The sequence below is a fragment of the Mercenaria mercenaria genome, chromosome 4, assembly GCF_021730395.1.
Source record: "Mercenaria mercenaria strain notata chromosome 4, MADL_Memer_1, whole genome shotgun sequence".
NCBI classification, from domain to species: domain Eukaryota; kingdom Metazoa; phylum Mollusca; class Bivalvia; order Venerida; family Veneridae; genus Mercenaria; species Mercenaria mercenaria.
Window position 1 is genome coordinate 18,888,696 of NC_069364.1, and position 22,183 is coordinate 18,910,878.

Here is a 22,183-nt window from a genome sequence, read left to right on the forward strand (position 1 = left end):
AACTTCCATGTCACGAAACTGCACGTCGTATGTGCTGTTCTCACCTGACAGTCCTGAAATGGGTTAGAAGACATGATCAGACAGGGTCTATGAGTAATAGAGCGCGCACAGGCCATGAAAAAGTGACGTCGATATTGTATAAAATAGTAAAGAGGTATATGTTAGGTGGTAAATTTTCAGTGACGCTGATTATATATAGATATGTATAGAAAAAACATTGTTCAATTTAAGTGATATAAAATATAAACTTTGCATCATATCTTGTTTATAAACATACTTTTGTCATGAAAAATTGTTAGTTTTGTTGTTATTTCAAGTTTATACTAATTGTATAGCATTTACTTAATGTCATTGTTTATACAACTGCTCTTAAAGATTGAATTCATAGGTATTCAGATATTGTAATTAGTATACCAAGATACTCTGAAACTGAAACTGTTTTATTTGATTAAACGCCTATTTTTACGCAAAACATATTCAATGGCGTTTTACAAATACATAAAAATACGACAAAAAATAAGATATTTAATGACATATAACATAAACGAACATAAATAAACTATTTAGTAAGCATCAGATAAGATTAATAAAATATTAGAATATTAAGATACAGTAAGACCCGCTGTTTGTTTTTAAGTAAGAATAAGTGGGGGTTATGGCGACATGTCCAGAAGTTATTACAAACAACTGTAATTTGTATTTGTTATCATATAGTTCATATTCGAATGTATTTACAACAATAAAATCAATCCAGTTCACGTTACTTCATCTCTTAAAAATTACAGTCACAGTCTCTAAAAGAGTGCAAAGTAATTTCTAAAATAATGAGTTTTCAACTTCTTTTTCAAAACATCTATTGTGTCTGAGTTCCTTATTTCGAGAGGCAATTCATTCCATAGTTTAGGTCCAACAGTACCAAAACTTCTGTCGCTGAACGTTTTGCGCTTGTTGAAAGGAACAACGAAACACCAAGTAACGGAATTTGAAGAACGCAAGTTTCTTGTCTGTGTTTGTTTTATGAGAAGTTCAGAAAATATTCTGGAGAGTTTCCAACTGAACAATTATACATGTAGGTGAGCATTTGAATGTGATTCTGGCTTTGATTGGTAGCCAGTGAAGGTCATACAGCGCTTGCTTGGAACTGTCATATTTTCTTCGATTTAGGACAAGTTTTGCACACATGTTCTGAATTCGTTGCATTTTGTTTACTTCGCTTTGAGCAATACCATACAGAATGACATTACAATAAATCTAAATGGGATATCAACAATGACAGGACAAGGGTTTCGGTAGCCTCTTTGGTAAGATATTTCCGGATACATTTTATTCTGAAGTAGTTGAGCATTGCTGTTCTACACTTTCGTTTTACATGCTCTTTTAGATTCAAGTTTTCATCCAGGAATGCACCTAGATATCGAATAAAGCTCATTGATTTCACTTCATCACCTACAATGCATACTTTGTCAGTTGAACACTTAGAGAGCTGTTGCCTACTACCAAACATGATGAACTCGGTTTTGGAAGTGTTCATTTTAAGCTTTATTTTCATTCATCCAGTTGTTGATTGTTTTAGCACATTGTTCAAGTTCTCGTATTGCCTGGGATTCTACTGTTGGAGATGATGGTTTAAAGCGTTTATTAGCAGTGTGGTCATCCGCAGAGCCGTAAACTGAAATCGACGGCGGAATAACAACAAACAGTGTCCCCGCACATGTCAAATATAGCCACGGTCCTAAGCAGCTCCCTTGTGGAACGCTACAATTTAATTGGCGTGGAAATGACATGGCTGAATTGACACTTACACGACAACTTCTGGGGCGCAGATAGGAATCAGCCCAGCTCAGTGCTGTTCCATGAACGCCATACTGCTTGTTTAACACATCAACAAGAAGGTCATGATCTACAGTATCAAAAGCGACACTGAGATCAATGGAACTTAGCGCCGTAACTTCTTTCTTCTCCATAGCATCCAGTAAATCATTTACAAGACGTAACACTGCTGATTCGCAAGAATGGTTTTTCCTGTAAGCAGATTGGTTTTTTGGTAGAAGATTGTGTTTGTTTACATGTTCAATGAGCCTGAACAGAGCTGCTTTTTCAATTAATTTTGACAAAAACGATAGATTACTAACAGGCCTGCAGTTTGCGAATTCAAGTTCCAGTAATATTTTCTTCAACAAAGAAGAAACGCGCAACGACAAATTAACCAATTTGGTAATAACATGCAACAGCTCAGTATGATTTTAGCACTTTTGTTGGTAGAATATCAAGTACATGATTTTGTCTGTAGTTGGTTTATAAGTTTTCTAACTTCTTCCTCGCTCAGATCTTTAAAACTGTCAAAACAAGAAATATCTTTTTCGCATGGTTGAAACTTTTCGAAATGTTTCAACGATTCTCGAATTTTTTCGATTTATTCATGAAATGATCTGCACATTTCTCAGCCAGTGTACTGTCATGTCCAGTTGGCATAGGGTTCTCAGACCTAGTGCCTGTTGTCTCAGATACAAATCTATAAAGCTTTTTCGAGTCACCTTTTGCATTAAGAACTTTTTCACTCAGAGATGATTTTTTCTCATGTTTGAGTTCTTTTTCGTAGATTTTACGTGCTGTTTTGAAGGCTTCATGCAGATGCGATTGTCTATGTTTCTTCCACAACGTTCAGATTTGCGAGCAACTCTTTTAAGGTGAAGAAGTTTTTCTGTGAACCAGGGTTTTGGAGCGCGATGGATGATTGTTTTTTCTATAAATGGTGCGTGTGAGTTCATAATCTTTTCTACTGCTGTCTGAAATTCTTCAACAAAAAGGTCGACATTATCACTTTCGACTGTCATTTTCCTCAGATCGCTTGAAAATGTGTTCGTATCCATGTCTTTGAAATTTCTAAAGAGCACCACCTTACTGGTTATATTTTATTTCTAACATTTGTCACAATTTGACTGCACAGTGATCCGAAATATATGGACCCTGTTCACAAGAAACTACTTCAACACCATTTTCGACTTCCGTAAGGACCAAATCAAGAATGTTACCACCAGTGTGTGTACTAAATTGTACATGTTGTTGTAAACCTATAGCGTACAAGGAATTATTGAATTCTGTTACTGCATTTGTGTCATCGTGGATGTGAAGATTAAAGTCACCCATGACCATTACATTTGAGTACTGCGATAGTACTCCCTCCATATTCTGAAATAAGTCTGTGACGAACTGGGAACAAGTGGATAATAATAATAGTGGATGCATAGTAATGTTCTTGAAAATCAACTGCCAAATACCATATTCAAAACTGTGAGAATTTCCTGCATTTTCCTCGCGTAATAATTGACCAATAAGAACATCCTTGGTTACTGCCGAGCGACAATTTAGCGTCAAACATGTTAGCTGTTCATTTTGTCCATTCAATTTATTTCCATTTTTCTTGGGGTATATAAGATTGCTTAAGTTTACACCTCTGAAAACCACTGGTTTACCGTAACCACTTTTGCTATTGTTCAAGGATTGTGCCTGTAGGCGACTAGCTCTTTTTTCTTTGTACTGTTTCAATATTCTCAAATCTTTTAACCTTGATAACACAATAGGATTAAGTCTACACCTTGTTGATTGTCCAATTTTGTGTAAGAAATTGCTGTCATACATAATAAAATCCATGAATGAAAACTACAATGGTGAACGAAAGTTCACAAAGTGTTTATCAATAATAAATATTTCAAGTTTATATATGTGACTGTTTCTGATGCTGATTCTGGATTAACACATGCAACAATCCAAAATATAATGACACAAACACATCAAGCACACATTCAGAAAACTACACTCCAAAAATCTAGTCTCTACTCCCACAATTAACGACAACAAAATTAAATCAAATCAGAGCTCAAAAATGCAGCCTAACAATATGGCGCATTCAGTTGAGCATTTATCGTTTACATTCCAAAATTTCAGAAGACTTGATATCTCAGTATGTCAGTTTTATCCCACTTATATTCATAAAACTGAAATTCGACGTAAAATGATATTTTGTGCACGTGTTTTCTTTTTGTCAAATCAAAGAAAAACCTTGTGTATGCGATAGAGGCTGTATTTTTAATTGATCTTCCTGAAATTAAGTCAGAATGATTGCATTGATCAAATCTAGGTAGAATTTGAATATGGGTAATCTAGGGTCAAAAAATAGGTCACTAGGTTAAATCAAAGGAAAACGTCGTGTACACGATAGAGGCTGCATTTTCATCTGGTTTTCATGAAATTTTGTCAGAATGATAGCCTTGATAAAATCTAAGTCAGTTTTGAATATGGGTGATGCTGGATCAAAAGTAGGTCACAGGGTCAAATCAAGGGAGAAACCTTTTTTATGCGATAAAGACTGTATTTTCTAACTGATCTTTATGAAATTACGGCATATTGGTTGTCTTGAAGATATCTAGGTCAAGTTGGAATATGGATAGTCTTGAATCAAAAACTGGGTCACTAGGTCAAATCAAAGAAAAAAAAAAACGTTGTGTATGCGATATAGGCTGTATTTTTAGTTGATCTTCATGAAATTTTGTCAGAACAATAGCCTTGAAGAAATCTAGGTCAAGTTTGAATATGGGTCATCTGGGGTTAAAAAGTAGGTCACTAGGTCAAAATAAAGAAAGTACTTGTTTACACACAAAAGTTTTGTTTCAATTTTAATGATAATTGGTCAGAATATTTTTTTCCATGAAATCACTAGGTCAAACATGTTTACACTGTTATGGTGTGTAATGTTTATTTTTCCGAATGGGATTTGAGATAGACGATATTTTGAGATATCGACTTTCAACTGTATTTTCGACAATTTAAAATACCCGTGGCTCAATGGAATATGATAATAAAGTCTTTGGATTAATTTTTTTATCAGCGGATAGTAACATAATCATTTCAATATATCAATCAATAATTACTGCAGTCCAGTTAAATAGCCTTTTAAAATTAAATCTTTGCAAATCCATACCAAATTACAAGCGGAAAAAACAAAACTTACTTACCACATAGTGCACTTTCGAACAGTGTGAAAGATTTTAGTATCAGTGCAGGCCTTTCCTATCAGCACTCTAACTCTACCATATCCAGAATAAACACTATTCCCATACAAGATATAATAGTGCATATGTAGTTGTTAGACTTAAAGTATCGTATATCTCATTGAGTGGTTTATCGATCGTTTTGCTTATGTGTGCCTTGATTCAAAAGAGTAAACCTAATGTAAATCATTCAGTGTACCATTATTGTATTGTTTATACTACGTTAAATAGATAAGGAAGGTAAAAAGATAAGATAATAATCTAATATACAGAATTTTAAATGGTAAGGTTATCGAGTATAATGATAAATCTTACCACTGATCGAAGAGGGTGTTTATACACAACAATCTGTACTTGATAAATTTTTGAGTTTATTATCAAGGAGGGTCTGTGTACTAATTGTAAGTTCCTCAACAAAAAATCCGTCAGTAAAAGAACTGTAGGAAGAAGCATCTTTTTATATTCAAATTGACGGGCATTGCCTGTTTTTGTAATGTAACAGGTTTGAAAGGTTCGGAATATTGTATATTCTATAAATCATTGTTTAATATGTTACTGAGAAAGATGATAAACTGTAATACTTGAATCTAAATAGAAAATATTGAAAGCTTGCTGAATTATCAAACCTGTCACAAAACATGTAGCCCAAGGATTAAACAGGTATACTTAGTTGTTTATACCATTTACTTCCGGGATCAAAGTTAAATAGGTTTAAGGAAAAGGCACGACGAATTGCGTAATTTTACATAGCGGCTAGACTGCTTAATTAATTATATATGCTGAAATATAATTATCTAGAGGGGGAGTTAGAGAGAAAGATGGGTTAGAAATGCTAGATTGATAAGGTCTCCTTCACTTGATAATATCTACCTAAAAATGTTATGTTTAAATATTAAAGACTGTTGCTATGTTAAATAAAACTGGTTAAAAGGTTATGTTTGTTGTATTAAATGGCCACGCTGCGTTACAACGCGCGTTTCTGGAGCCGCAGACCAGGATGAACCTGTGGAATGTTTTCAGGACACTACGATGAAGTACGCAATACCACTAGAAGATCACGCCGAGAAACAAGGTTAGAAAACTGTCTATTCTATTTGCTTGTTAAATAATTTATTTTAAAATGGCAGACAACACTTCAATTCAGCAAATTTTTCAAGATTTGGCTATTCAATTAAAAAATGTTTCCACCGCAATAGGAACTCAGAGTGTACAACATATGATTTCAAAATTTGATGGTAAATCTGAAGATTTTAAGTCGTGGGTAAAATCAATAGAAAAATATTCTATTTTAAATGATTTAAATGATGATAGGAAGAAATTAATTTGCTATCAGACTGCAACAGGGCCAGTGTCAGATTTTATACATAGATTTATGAACGAAAATCAAGATTGTACTTGGGCTGCTTTAAAACATGCTTTATTTACTAGATTTTCTGAGGTACACGAATCACAGCATGCTTTATATCTTTTGCAAAATATAAAACAAAAAGCTGATGAAAATGTAAATGTCTATGCTGAAAGATTATTAACTCTGGCAGAAGATGCTTTTGAAAATCAGGATCAAGGTCAAAATCATACTATTAATTTAGCTATTATTCAGAAACAGTTAATAGGTCATTTTATTGACGGGTTAACAGAAAATTTTCTGAAAATGAAAGTTATGCGTGATTCGCCGGAAACTTTAGTTGCAGTTACGTCACCTATGAATGAACACAATTTAAAAGATCAGTTTAATTTACGATTCGGAAATGCTACTAGCCAGCAAAATTCTTCAGAAACTTGTCAAAAAGCTAAAGACTTAGGTCAAATTCAGCCACGAATTCGTTGTCAATATTGCCGTAAGCTAGGTCATAATGTCAAGCAATGTAGGACACGTCAGAAATATGTTCATGCAGTATTATTACGAAAGAAAGCCACTAGACATATGCAGAAATTAAGCCAAAATAAATTTCAAAACAATTATCACTGGAAAAAATATATTGATTGCTGGAATTGTGGAAAATTGGGACATTTTATGAGAGAATGTAGAAGTGTATTGAGACCTAAAATGAATATATTTAGACCTTTAAACTAAGATCTTCCTATCATAAAGAAGTCGATGGTAGGAATAATGATTTATCAACGTATTTTATAGCGCTAGCAGGGAATCCAAACTCTGTACAATAGAATAGGGAACAGAAGATTAGAGCATTAGTAGACTCTGGAGCAGAAGTCTCATTAATTAAAAGGAGGACAATATAAATCATTAAATAGAAAGCTAAAACTATTAAAAATCATAAAGTTTCATTACAGTCTGTAAATGGTAATTCACTGCATGTAGATGGATACACCAATCTTATTTTTCGAATAGGTGGTGAAAAAATAGAACATAAATTTTACGTGGTCTCAAATATGAATAGAAATGCAATACTTGGAAGGGACTTTCTCATTCAGAACAAATGCCGAATTTATTTTGATCTTTTATCAGTGAGAGTTAAAAATAGCTATGTCACATTACAAGAAGATGTACATATTGCTTCAGTAGTTAGATTGCAAAAAGATACTGTAATTAAACCTCAGACAGTGCATATTTGTTCAGGACAATTAAGAACAGACTCTAAACTAAAGAATTTTAAAACATATGAATTAAAAAGTGTTGAAGATGGTTATCTTAGTACAGAACCTGGTTTAATGGTAGCTTATTCAGTCATACAATTACGAAAATATCGTAGGTTTCCTGTTATGTTAGTAAATTCTACAAATAGAACAATTAAACTAAGAAAAGGATGTGCTGTCGCAACTGTTTAACAAATTGATGAAAAATGTATAGCTTCTGTGTCTGATGTCAATAAATTATCAAACAATAAGGGTGAAAAATCAAGTATAAATACAAAAGAAATAATAGCACCAAAAGAACACTTTCAGTATGTAGAAAAATTAGTTCAAACAAATAGGGACGTTTTTGCAAATAATGACTCAGAATTGTCACAGACAGATACGAATACAATGAAAATTCCTACTGTAGAACATGAACCGATAAAGCAGCGATCATATAGAGTACCATTAAATGATAGAAAAATTATGAGTGATGCTATAAATAAAATGCTTAAGGCTAACGTAATAAGACCTTCTCAAAGCCCTTATGCAAGTCCTGTTGTACTGGTTAAAAAGAAACACGACAATAGTCGTCGTTTCTGTATCGATCTTTGGCGTTTAAATTCTCTGGTGAGACCAACAGCATACCATCTACCTCATATCGATGATATATTGCCTCTTTTAGGTGAATCAAAATACTTTTCTACCCTAGACTGTCGCTCAGGAATTTGGCAAATACCGATTGATGAAAAAGATAAAGAAAAAACTGCATTTACCATAATCAGGGGTCTATTCGAATTTAACGTTATGTGCTTCGGATTAGTTAATGCCCCTGGGGTGTTCCAGGAATTAATGTCTAAAGTCTTAGAGGGATTAGATTTTGCTGTGACATATTTAGATGACTGTCTTATATTCAGTAAAACATTAGAAGAACATAAACGCCACTAAAACATTATTTTTCAAAGGTTAAGAGAGCATAAACTTAAACTTAAGTTGAAAAAGTGTCGATTCATGCAGCCTAAAACCGAATACTTAGGTTTTGTCATAGATGAAGATGGCATCAGACCAAATCCTGATAAAGTTAAAGCTATTAGGTCACTTCCGGTTCCAAAAAAAGTTCGAAAAATAATCGGGGCTTTTTCGTTTTATCGACGGTTCATCCCCTCATTTTCAGAAATAGCAGAACCTCTTATAAACCTTACAAGGAAAAAGTCTCCATTTATTTGGACAGAAGAATATCAGAAAAGTTTTAAGAAAATTAAAGAACAATTAACAGCTATTCCTTTCTTATCCTACCCAGATCCAAACAAGCCGTATACATTGTATACCGATGCCAGCGATAGTCATGTGGCAGCGTGCTTAACTCAAGCGTGTAATTCACCAGAATCAGATGAAAATAAAGAAAGACATATATTTTCTGTCTCATAAACTAAGTGAAACACAAAAGAAATGCAGCACTACCGAGAAGGAGGCGTACGCCATCTTTTATTCTTTACAACGTTTAGATTTCTTTTTACACAATGCAGAATTTACAATCAAATATGACCATTCTCCGCTGCAGTATTTATTAAAAAGCCCAATGCAAAACAAGAAAATTCAGTTATGGGCATTGTCTATTAGTGGTTACAACTGTAAGATAGAGTATCTTCCAGGAAAGGCAAATGTTATTGCTGATTTCTTTTCACGACCACCAGATTCTGAAAATAAACAAACAGAAAGTTCTGACAAAAATACAGTGAAAAGCATAAATGTTATAAACTCTAACAACTTAAACCCGAAAGAAGTAGCTAACAAAGACTATCAAAACAAGATTCTTTAGTAGAAACTGTCCCAGCATTTGCAGATTTGGATATGAGATTAGAACAAGATAAAGATCCTGCAATTGTTCGGATGAAAATGCAACTTAAGCATGGTGACCCAAGTAAGGCTGAATTGAAGAAGTATTTAGAAGTAGACAATGTTCTATACTATATTTCGAACCCAGATGAAGATTTAGTTATGAGACTGTATGTTCCTAGTCATTTGAAATCATTAGTTATAACAGAATATCACAAATGTCACCCCGGTACATAGCGTATGTTTGCAACTATAAAAACAAAGTACTACTGGCCAAATATGTTTAAAGAACTTCATAGATATGTAACAACTTGTGTTGATTGCCAGTCTAGAAATTTGACAAAGGTTAAAGCTCCCTTAAGAGAAACAAATATTGCACCATTTCCATTTGCTATTGTGTCAATACACATATGTGGTCCTTATGAGAACACACTTAGTGGCAATCGTTACATCATTTGTTTTGTTGACATGTTCAGTGGTTTTCCAGAAGCTTTCGCAGCTCCTGATAAAAGTACAAATACAGTAATAGACCTACTTTTGAATGAGATATATCCTAGATATGGATGTCCTCTCCAGATAATTCATGACCGAGGGTCAGAATTTACAAGTTCTGCCTTTAGGGAGGTCCTGAAAGAATTAAACATTGACAATGTATCATGTACAGCATACAACCCTGAAAGTAATGCAAAGCAAGAACGAATGCACAGAGTTCTACATGATATTTTAGCAAAAAGAGTTCAAGGTAATACACGTGAATGGGATCTCCATCTTAATATGTCTTTAGCAGGCATACGTCCAATGTTTCTTCAAGTTCAAAGTTCACACTTTCTATTTAGTTTACAACAGAGACCCGATTTTACCTATGATAATTTGCTAAAGCCTAGAGCTAAATACCATGGCGAAGAGTTTCACAAGATAGTTCTTCAAGAACAACATGCAAGTTTCCTTACTGCTTATAGACATTTAAAACGCTAAAAAAGGAAAACATAAGGCACAAGTAGACAAAAAAAGTAGACAAAAAAGCAAAAGACATTAAGTTCGAAATAAATGATCCTGTCTATTACAAGAACTATCAAAGAAAAAACAAGCTTGAAATTCGTTGGAAATCACATTACAGAATCCTTGAACGAAAAGGTCCAGTTACATACCTTATTAAAAACCAGCTTGACAACTCCGTTGTTCAAGTACATGCAGATCAGATAAGGCTTGCTGACATTGCTGAATGGTCCGAACGCAAAGCTGTCAAAGGTTATCCAAGACGAAAGGTTAACTATGTAATACCTCCAGATGATTCTAGCTCAAGCAGTAATGATGAATCTGATTTTTCTGATTCTGAAATATCAAACAAAATCAGAAAAGTTAAAATGCCTAAAAGAACAAATAGGGTCCGTCAAGAACGTGAAAATTCTTCCTCAGAAGATAACATTCCTTTAGCTCAGTTAAGAAAACATTTAAGAGAACAGAGTAGGGAACAAAATGACTCAGAAAATGAACAAAAAGCAAGCAATACTGGCGAAAGTTCAGCTAGTATAGGTAACAATACAGAAGAAAACAATTACCTTGATAATGAATTCCGTATGGAATCAGGTGCTTCGCATTCTGATCAGTCCATAGAGACGGATGACATGGATACACAGTCTTTGTCAAACGAGTCTGAAAATAATCAAAGTAACATGGTTATTGAAAATGTAACAAGACACACAAAAACACCTAATCTTGTTATGAAACTTGATACTGACGACAAACAAAAATATCTGCAAATGATATTAAGTCACATGGCTGAGAGTGAATGACATGATGCAAGGTCTGCTAAAGACATTGTTTTAGACCTTAACTATTAGACAATTGTTTCAGCACTTAAACGAAGGTCCTATCTTAGAGAATACTTTACTAATTTATAGCATAAAATGAAACACAAGAGATTGGTAAGAAAAGTAGCGCTATATGATAACGTTGATAAATCCAGATGACTTCACCAAGGTGTATATTCATATACACTGCATTGTTTTTGTAAATATCTTCAATTAAAGTTATTGTTCATACATTTATTATTATAAGCGTTCGGTGTTGGTTAAGTTCCTAATGCACACAGTTATATTTTCTGCATAGTAAAAGGCTAGTAGAAAATACAAGATAGAACCTCAAAGTAACATTTGTTTCTTTAATTCTGTTTATAACAGAATACCTATGCTGTTATTCACATTTGTAATTATTGTTATCAGAATATTTTAATGTCAAATCATTTAGTGTTCTGAGACCTGTGAGAACAATTATATCGTGAGGTTCACTAGTTTACGCATACTTTAGTATTGTAAGACGCATGAAAACAGTCATAATGTGAGATTTACAATAATGGTTATTGATTAATGTTTACAATAAAGTAACAAAAATGCCTGGCTAACATTTTTAATGTATATTTTGTGTTTTGTTTCTGCAATTTAATGTCAGCTGCAGTCTGTAGAGTATTAAAACCGGTGTCACGATAAGTTTCTCCACGCACCTGTTTACATTAACTGGTGTCATGATAGATTTCTTCACGCACCTGTTCCGAGAAACCGTGTACATGATAAATTCTCTCCACGCACCTGTTCCAGAAACCGGTGTCATGAAAGGTTTATACACGCACCTGTTACAAAATCCGGTGTCATGGTAAATATCTCCTAGCACCTGTTTAAACGTATTTCTGAAGATTTTTGTTTAGATTAAGAAAAAGAAATAGTTATATTCAACCCATTTGAAGTTTCTATACGAGATTTATGTTTTGTTAAAGCACGTACGCTTTGCCAGTATCTAATGACTTTTGGATTTTTACACGTATTTTTTCTTAATAGGAAAATGCAAATACGACTAAAATTAAGAGGCATAACATCAATTTAATAATATATCATAGAATAAGCCGAATAAGTAAGGCTTGCAATACGTAATTACTTTTATTGCATATATGATTTTGTTGATTTAGATTTAGTGTTCTCAGACCTTTTTTTTGTGAGAACAAGCCTATTATTTTACTAGCAATTATAGTTAAAGCACATTTACCGCGATACATTTCCACAAATGAACGAATTGCTGTAATCGTATTAATTCTATTTTTTGTATCAAATATACATGTTTCAAAGTACATATCCTTGAAGTATTTAATTTAAAGTTATATTGTCATCTTTTTAAATTAATAAAGTAAACATGGTCACAAATGCTGTGAAATAAAAAGAAAAATGCGGCAACCAGTACAAAAAAAAAAATGTTATTCGTTTAACTATGTATCAAATTCACTTGCCCGAATACTTTTGGCGAAATAATTCATAAAATATAAGTCTGTTTGCAAATGCAAATTAAATGTTTTTTTAGTATTTTTATTCAAAACAATTTATATCAGTCAAAAGATCAATATATAATGTACTTACCTTATAATAACTTGAATACGTGTAATCATTCCTCCTGTCCATTGTTATATCCTTTTACTATATCTGAGTGCTCGTATTACGGTGGAGCTTTAATTAAATTTCAAGCAAAATTTCTAAAACACGTCTGCACACAATACAAGCAAGAAGTACAATGCAAGTTAGCTAACAGTTTCTGCCACAAATGCAAAAAGGGACTGACAAATTCACGGTTGAACGCCACGAATATGACCAATGAGAAACGCGTAACAATAACAGCCCTCAAGGACTTATTATCAGTCAACTATATCAGCAACTTCCTGTTGGAACGCCAAAGTGATAAAGATAAAATCATGAATAATACAACAATCAACGAAAAATAACCTCGAGCTATAATGATATATCAATCTTTCTCTCCATCTATAGTTAAAGAAAGTTTGTTAAGACAGAATTTATGAACAATGTTAAAGTGAAAAAGACATAATTTGAAATTCTGTGTAGAAAACAACAAAGAAACAAGACAAATAAGAAACATTTTAGCAACAGATATATTTACACAATGCCAGATTCTCGTCAGTGTATTATACTTTTAATTACCCATGCAATTCTTATTGAAAATACCCGACACAGTTGCAAATAAATTGATTATGAAGACTATTTTACCAAGCTGATATGAAGACTATATTTTGCCCTAGCTGAAAACTGTAAAGAATTAACATATTAAAACTATATACCTGGAAGTATTTTAGACACTTTTAGTGATTAGCAAATTCAGGATCCCACGGCCTGCTCTACTACTCCGCAACGAGACGTGCATATAGAATTCAACAACAACAGAATTATTACGGAACTATGGGACACCGATGTGAACAACGCGAAACAGCAGACTTGGTACCACTTGCGGACAATTGATGTTTGTACTCTGCAGAGAATTAGCTGATATTGGAGGCAGATTTGTTTAAAACTTGTATCATTTATTGTTTATTTCATTTGAATATTTAAAAGAAAGAAAGGAAATTTATAAAAATAAATAAATAAATAAATAAATGTTTTCGGTGCATACAAATGTATTTATAAAATGTATACTCTAGATACAAATCTTTCAGAATTTATACTTTTGAAAGAATATTCAGTATTTTTAAATGTATGCTTTAGATATCCGACTTTCGGCGTATACACTTGTAGCATGAGCGCAATTAAAAAAAAAATACATGTTCAAGGCATATAAATACCTTGATCTTTAATCTGTACTTTTTCCATGTGCGCGTATTTAATTTTAAAATATTAGCATGTTTCAAAAGATATATCGTATCTATAGAAGATGTGATTTTATGACTGTTGATATCTATAAACATGTACATGTAGTATTTAAAACCAGATATGTAATTTTGCTTTCTAATTTCAGAACCACTTATGTTTTATATGTATGACAAGCTCTGATAGATGCATCAGGAAGACGGAATTTCCACAAAATGAATGAAAAACCAAACGAACAGACGCTTATCTGACAAACGTGATACTGTACAGTTATATATATTATATCTATATTCTGTTATATACATGTAATCGTGAAAATATAGACAGATGTGACTTTCGCAAATGAAATACTGTTTAATTTCAATGTATAATGTTGTAATATTGTAAAACTACAGACGAATGTTTTTAAAAAGATATATAATGCACCTTATTTGTATGAAAGAAATCATCACGTTTTAGGAAATTCCTCGATTATATTTGTGTTATGCTTGCACTAACAATTCTGATGCCTAAATACTGAGAAATTGTATCTATCTGTAATATTATGTACTTTAGATTGTCTTTAATATGTTTGTGTAAAATTACCCAACTGTTTAAGTCGTGCATTCAAAAGCTAATTACGTTTACTAAAATTATGCCTGGCGAACCCTCGGCAACATTTCTAAATGATCAATATTAAGAATTTGTTATAGCTTAGATTTAAACTATTAATCTATTTTTTATTATTTTTTTGTGGAAAAAATGAAGGGGTTTGTAATGTAACAGGTTTGAAAGGTTCGGAATATTGTATATTCTATAAATCATTGTTTAATATGTTACTGAGAAAGATGATAAACTGTAATACTTGAATCTAAATAGAAAATATTGAAGGCTTGCTGAATTATCAAACTTGTCACAAAACATGTAGCCCAAGGGTTAAACAGGTATACTTAGTTGTTTATACCATTTACTTCCGGGATCAAAGTTAAATATGTTTAAGGAAAAGGCACGACGAATTGCGTAATTTTACATAGCGGCTAGACTGCTTAATTAAATATATATGCTGAAATATAATTATCTAGAGGGGGAGTTAGAGAGAAAGATGGGTTAGAAATGCTAGATTGATAAGGTCACCTTCACTTGATAATATCTACCTAAAAATGTTATGTTTAAATATTAAAGACTGTTGCTATGTTAAATAAAACTGGTTAAAAGGTTATGTTTGTTGTATTAAATTGCCACGCTACGTTACATTTTATTTAGCATCTTTTATTGACCTCAGTTAACGAAAAACATGCAGGTCTTCTTATAGGTTTTGACAACTGTGTTTGTTGCTTGTTTAGGCTATCTACTTTGTGTTGATGCAACAATGATCAACGCTTTACGAAACGTCGTTTTTCCCATTATGTTCTTTTGCCAGGGAACAAAGAAGATATTTCGTCGTATCACAGACACAATCGTTATGAAAACGAGATAACGTGTTAGGCATACTAAGTCAACATAAACAGACAGAACATTAATATTAGAATTTGTAGTTCTAAAAATATAGTAGATAATCTAACATTTGGGAGTTTCGCAATCTTCAACATGCATGTTCACTTTTCACTGTTCTTGGAATGCTCAATGAAACATCATGAATTCAGGGCCATTTCAGATTTCATTTTCTGTATACATACACCTGACAGGTCTATTTTGACATAAATAATTTTATTATGAAATATGCAACTTATTCTTGTTTCATTATCGAGTGTTTGCATTAGAGTTTTCACTTCAAGTCATATAAATCGGTATCTATTGCGACAGGAATCACGAAGGCGACGTTGGACGAATTCGCTGACACGCTCTTTGCACTTAAAGAGGTCTCGCCGGGTGTATTAGAGATACCAATGAATATGGCAAGTAGATAATTACCCCCTCCTACCCCAAACCATCGCCCCGCTCCGCTCAGTCTTTCATTTATGCTAGTGTTTTTGTTGCCAGATAGTACCTCCCTTTATTGTTTGAAGCGTTTTGCCCGGGTAGAAATAACGATCTGTAAGCGAAACTGATTTATATCCTGGCACAGATCAGCATGCTTTAATTAAGGTTAAGATTTGTAGATGGTGCCTGAGCATTAATGTTGTGTTAGTGGTACTGCTTAGTTTTTCAGCATGAACATTTTGGTCTAGGTGGTTTGATTGCTTCAACATTTATATCTCTGGGTATTATGTAATCATCTCTGCTTTTTGATTTTGTCTTTCGGCAGTTTCAGTGATATGCAAGCTTCATAACCTCGGATCCCCTTTCTAATTCCAGTTTGTTTAGTTCTGCCCATCCCTTTCTTGTTTATTGCAAGTCCATTAATTGAACTTGAGACCATACACCGCTTTTCATGGAATTGCACTCTGTGTATCATTATATGTTACGTGTACTCTGAAGTGTGAGCACATCTGCATTTTCTCTAAATTGTTTTTTTTTTATACTTTTATATTTTTGTAATATGTGGGAATGTTGCGTTCTGCGCATCCTCCACAAACGACCATGAACAGGCTAAATCAAACTGAGCCTGCAAGATTTTCATTTGTGTTTGGTGACCTTTAGAGTTTCTTCTTTTTCTATATAGGTAAGCTTACAGGGTATACTAAATGCATTATTATAACATTTTCAGACAAGACATTTTTGTTATCTAAAATGTGATATTTTCATTTTCAGACATACTCTTGCATGAAAAGCAGCGCCTGAGAAGTCTTTTATATTGTATGATAAACAACACAAGTCATGAAGCCACCTGCATACATCCGGACATGAAAGGATTATGCACCTTGACACGGTGCTCCGTATTTAAACGCAGCAATGACGAAAAAATATTACAACAATGTGTAAGAGAATACAATGTGTAATTTTTCTTGAACATTCCAATAAGAAAGGGTTTTCTCATCTATACCTGATGTCTCCTTCAGTGAAAATGACTTAATACTTTACGTCTTACTTTTGTCATCTCAACGACATATACTAGTATAATAACGCAAAAGAATCAATGTGACATTTTTCATAGCAAGAATGCATTATCAAAATTGTTAAATACAGAATCGGTTAAGTAGGTTTTATGGTTTCTGATAACCTCATAGATAGTTTATTTTTCTTAATTATAACACACTATTAGATACGATACTGACTGTTTAAACCTATTTGAGATGTAGTATTTTGCGATCTAGGTATAACACTCAACGAAAGAAAGTAATAAATATAACCAAAACGTTCACAAAATAAAGTTTGTAAAATGTTTCATGGTTCAGAAATTTATTGAATACAAATATAGATAATTTTTGTCGGGTTTTGTCTTATCTGCAATATTTACTGCGCCTTACTTCACATTAATAATTTACAGCCATTGCTTAATGTAATCAGCTTTTAAAATGAAATTTATATATGAATTTGCTGATTATTCTTGACGTAGTTTCTATACACTGTGATAAATATAGATTGATTTTAAGTAGATTTAAACAATGTCATTTGTTCCAGTCAGAGCCTCCAGGTGGTCGCTGACTTCAAATCACTTGCACCAATCCTCATCGTTGTGGGCTCGAACCCCGCTTGTGATGTATAATTGTTTCAGTTGAGGATGCCATCCATCTGACTCGCGGAAGATCAGTATACTCTCGTGTACCCGTAAAATGCCCGGGCAAATGGGTTCTTCCTACGCCATGAAATACTGGAAAAATGCCATATGACCAATAATTGTGTCGGTATGATATTAAACACAACAAAAATAGATAAATCTAACTAAAACATAACGCAATCAACAGGAATTTTCTGTCAAACAGTTATGTAATTTCTTAAAAGACCATGCTGCATTTGGTAAAGAAAAAAACCCACCTAACCGAACATCATTTACACTCGCATTAAAGTAAAAAAAATCGCCCGGTTTGCTTAAAAGCAAAGCAGAGCTGGGCTATCAGTGGGTCATAGATTTAAATCCTGAATCGTTTTGGTAGTTGTTAATTATAATAAAAGATTATGCAGATATTTTTGTGAGAGTACTAATTCTGAAGACCACTCGATGATACAAAATTCATCTTACACTAAAAAAGTAACAAGTTTTCTTTTTATTTTATGCTTTTCCGCGACAATGTCAAATTACTGGCACTTTTCATATTGTTTGATTTAATGTTACTCGCTTGTAGCCCAAGGGATCAAATACCAATGCTCAGAAGAACGTGTGCGAAAATATCACTCACAATAAATACCTTTTACCAAAATCGAGATTAAATCGTCTTTATTTTTAATATGACAGCTAAAGCTACAACAACTAAAACAATACAGGACGCGAATAAGTACGGATAGGTACGAGATACTACGGTGAATTACGTTTTACTGCGCCTTGCAACTATCCCAGCGCACGGACGGGTCTGCGGTAAACTACGTTGAACTATGCTTAAGTACGAGCAGCCTCGAATAACTACGTTCAGCTACAGCGAGGTACGTAACAGCACGGATAACTACGTTTAAGTACGTTTAACTAAGGATGAATAAGTTTCAGCCAAGTTGGCCTAAAGTCACGCTCAAATGGCTACGGTTCGCTCAAACTTTTGTGCATGTTCAAAAGTTGGAGAAACTTGCAAGTTTGGAATAAGCTTTGAATACCTTTTGACCACATTTTGGTACGGATTAATACGAATGACTACTCTGAGGTACGGTTCAGGTACGGATCGATACGGATTACTACGTTTCTGTTCGTAGCTAGACGTAGCTATCCGCGCCGTATGTGTGACTGGGGTATAACAGAGCTTGAAAATTTGAACCATCACAACGTATGTTAAAAGCATTAAGCTATAGTCACACAAACGGATATGTCCGTGTGTTGAGGTACAGTGCGGATGAAATTGGTCTGTGATGGCGGACACGGATAAGTGAGGAGAGCAGTACGTCTTAGTCCAGGGAAAATGGAGTGAAACGGGGAACAACAAAATACAAAACGCAATAAGTACTACGTTGAACTACATTTTACTGCGCCTGTCTACCTGCCCGGCGCGTGTATGGGTCAGCGTGGAACTACGTTGAATTACGCTTAAGTACGACCAACCTCGGATAACTAGCTACGTTCAGCTATGGATCAATACGGCAAGGTACGTTTCAGTAGAGATAACTCCATTATAGTACGTTTAACTACGGATGAATATATTTCAACCAAGTTGGACTAAAAGTCAAGCTCAAATGGCTACGTATCGCTCATACTTTTGTGCATATTCAAAAGTTGGAGAAACTTGCAAGTTTGGGATAAGTCTTGAATACGTTTTGATCAAGTGTTGGTACGAATTGATACGGATTTAAATTTACTACTTTGAGGTACGGCTCAGGTACGGGTCGATACGGTTTACTACGTTTCTATTCGTGGCTAGACGTTGCTATCCGCGTAGTATGTATGACTAGGGTATTACAGCAGATTGATGTCAAAACGTGTATGATGATATAGTATTGATACGGCCGCAATACAGGACAAATATACGAATCAAAGAAAGAAATATCTTGTCATTTCGAAAATAAATACTGAAGTTATTTTATTTCAAAGCAAGTGTTATTTTTTCATTTTGCTTAAACTCTTTCTTCTTCCTATTTACAAGTGCATAGCGGATGCAAATAATGTTTCATTCAAAGTGTGCATATAGTAGGATTCAGACGGACGAAGAAAAATGACTGCTACCGGCATATGCACTGAATGAGAAAATGGGATATTTTTGTTTACCGGACTGGCAATACACTGTGCTTTATTAATTTAATGACAGCTTTTCTGGGCTGTACATGAATATGCTAGAAAAGCTTCAAATTTTGATCTTGCATTAATGTAAATAAACACAGATGTCTTCTGTTTTATCCGTTCATCATTCAGATACCTTGCTAACACCTTCGTTGCTCAATTCCTTCGCATGTGAACTCTGATAAATCTAGCGTTAAACAACGCAAATGGCTTGGTTATTTATTCGTACTTCCATTTCATTTCTTTTTGTTGTTATTTTTGTTGGGTTTAACGTCGTTAACAATTATAGACCATATAGCGACTTTCGAGCTTTGATGGTGGAAGAAGACCTCAGGTGCCCCTACGTGCATTATTCCGTCACGGGCGGGAACCGGGGTAGAACCACCGACCTTCCGTAAGCCAGCTGGATAGCTTCCTCACATGAAGAATTCAGTGCCCCGAGTGAGGTTCAAAACCACATCGAGGTGTCAGCAACCTTAAATACTCGGCCACGGAAGCCCTTCTTTTGATTTCTAACCATTCGCATGTTAAACTGATGTCTTGTGATAACTGTATGATGTCCATACACGACAGTTTAGGCGAATTCGACGTTCCATATAGTTTTCACAAGAGTGATTTCTCTACTACTATTAGTGACAACATGTGGTGTCCAGACACTTTTCAAAAAGCAAAGAGTATAAAATAAATTTCAAATGTCAAAGAATGCATAAAATACGCTGCAGAATATAGAATAGATCTCAAAATCGATCCGAAACGTCATTACGCCTTTCCAGTTTACGGACGTTGCTTTCCTGCACTTTGTTTAAATGCGCTTCAGGAGGAAAGAGAAAAAAACGACATAAAAACAAAGAAAATACTATTACTTGTTTATTAGCATGAAATTTATGCGGTAATATAAATTTGTAATACAATGTGTAGTCGATGTAATATGGAATGTACCCTGTCAGTAAATCTCATATACGTGTCTCAAATCATAGGTGACACTTTTATGACAACTAATTAGAAACAAATTATACATGAAATAAACGATTAAGAAATAAAAGCATTATTTACAGTGTCACAGATAAAATATGTATTTATTTGGTAATAATAAAATAATAAAAAAGGATTAAGACACTTTCAGTGAAAACGTTTATACTGATGCCAGTGACATTCTTCTTCAAGGACAATGCACATGCATAAAAATTGTTGGTCATCCCAAGGCTTCTCTAATTTGTCGCTGCATTGTGTCGAAAGGTATTTTTTGACAGTAATACTAATTACATAATGTATATGTGACGTATGTATACAACAAGAGGGCCCTGAAAGCCCTGTATCGCTCACTTGACCTAATTCTAACCCCTGATAAGTTAAAATCTAAGTTTGCCTTGATTCCAAAGAGACAAACATTTTGACAAAGTCTTATGAAGATCAAGTAGACCTGGTGACCTAGTTTTATTTGACTTGGTGTTCTGGTTTTTTACTTAACCTGACCTAGATTTCAAGTTAACCTAAAGATCACTATATTAAGTTCTGACAAAATTTCATAGAGATATTGTCATAAGTATGGCCTCTAGAGTGTTAACAAGCTTTTACTTTGATTTGACATGATGATCTAGGTTTTGAACCCACGTGATCCAGATTTAAATTTAACCTAAAGATTGTTATGAGTAATATTATGACCAAGTTTTATAAATAGAAAATCATAAATGTGACCTCTAGAATGTTTACTAGTTTTTCCTTTGATTTTACCTGGTGACCTAGTTTTTAACCCCAAATAGCCCAGATTAAAATTTGACCTAAAGAATATCAAGATTAATATTCTGACCAAGTTTCATTAAGATATGGTCATAAATGTTGCCTCTAGAGTGTTAACTAGCTTTTATTTTGATTTTACCTAGTGACCTAGTTTTTATCCCCAAATAATCCAGATAAGAAGCTGATCTAAAGAATATCAAGATTAACATTCTAGCCAAGTTTCATGAAAATATAGTTATAAATGTGGTCTATAGAATGCTATCAAGCTTTTCGTTTAGTATTTTGACCTGGTGACCTAGATTCTGACTTCACATAACCGAGATAAAAATTTCACCTAAAATCACCAAGATTAACATTCTGACCAAGTTTCATAAACCTTTATAAATGTGATCTCTAGAATGTTAATACGCTTTGATTAGGCTTTGTTGCCTAGATTTGATCCAAGATAAACCAATATCAAACTTGTCCAAGATTTTATTAAGAGCAATATTTGAACAAGTTTCATTAAGACTGGACCAAAATTGTGACTTTTAGAGTGTTAAAAGTCAAATTGACGATGACCGACGACGGACACAGGGCGATCACAAAAGCTCAGGTGAGCTAAAAAGTGATAGTAACTGACACAAAACGGGGAATGGGGA

General features: G+C 33.8%; 1 protein-coding gene and 1 long non-coding RNA gene across 3 annotated transcripts in view; both read right to left on the reverse strand.

The window, feature by feature from the left end:
* LOC123551112 (baculoviral IAP repeat-containing protein 8-like) overlaps positions 1-5,168 on the reverse strand; it is a 44,271-nt gene extending 39,103 nt beyond the window's left edge. Inside the window, exon 1 of the mRNA XM_045339811.2 lies at positions 5,013-5,168. The gene's annotated coding sequence lies outside the window, so the exon portion shown is untranslated. The remainder of the gene's footprint in view (positions 1-5,012) is intronic.
* Positions 5,169-9,178: 4,010 nt separating this feature from the next.
* On the reverse strand, positions 9,179-12,912 carry LOC128556731 (uncharacterized). Of its 2 annotated transcripts, none has more exons than XR_008370801.1 (3): positions 12,860-12,912; positions 9,994-10,085; positions 9,179-9,319 (listed from the first exon to the last, which is right to left on the reverse strand). It is a non-coding gene; the product is annotated as an uncharacterized LOC128556731 (long non-coding RNA). The 2 variants fall into 2 exon arrangements; XR_008370802.1 differs by lacking the exon at positions 12,860-12,912 and adding an exon at positions 10,607-10,718.
* Between the last annotated feature and the right edge of the window lie 9,271 nt (positions 12,913-22,183).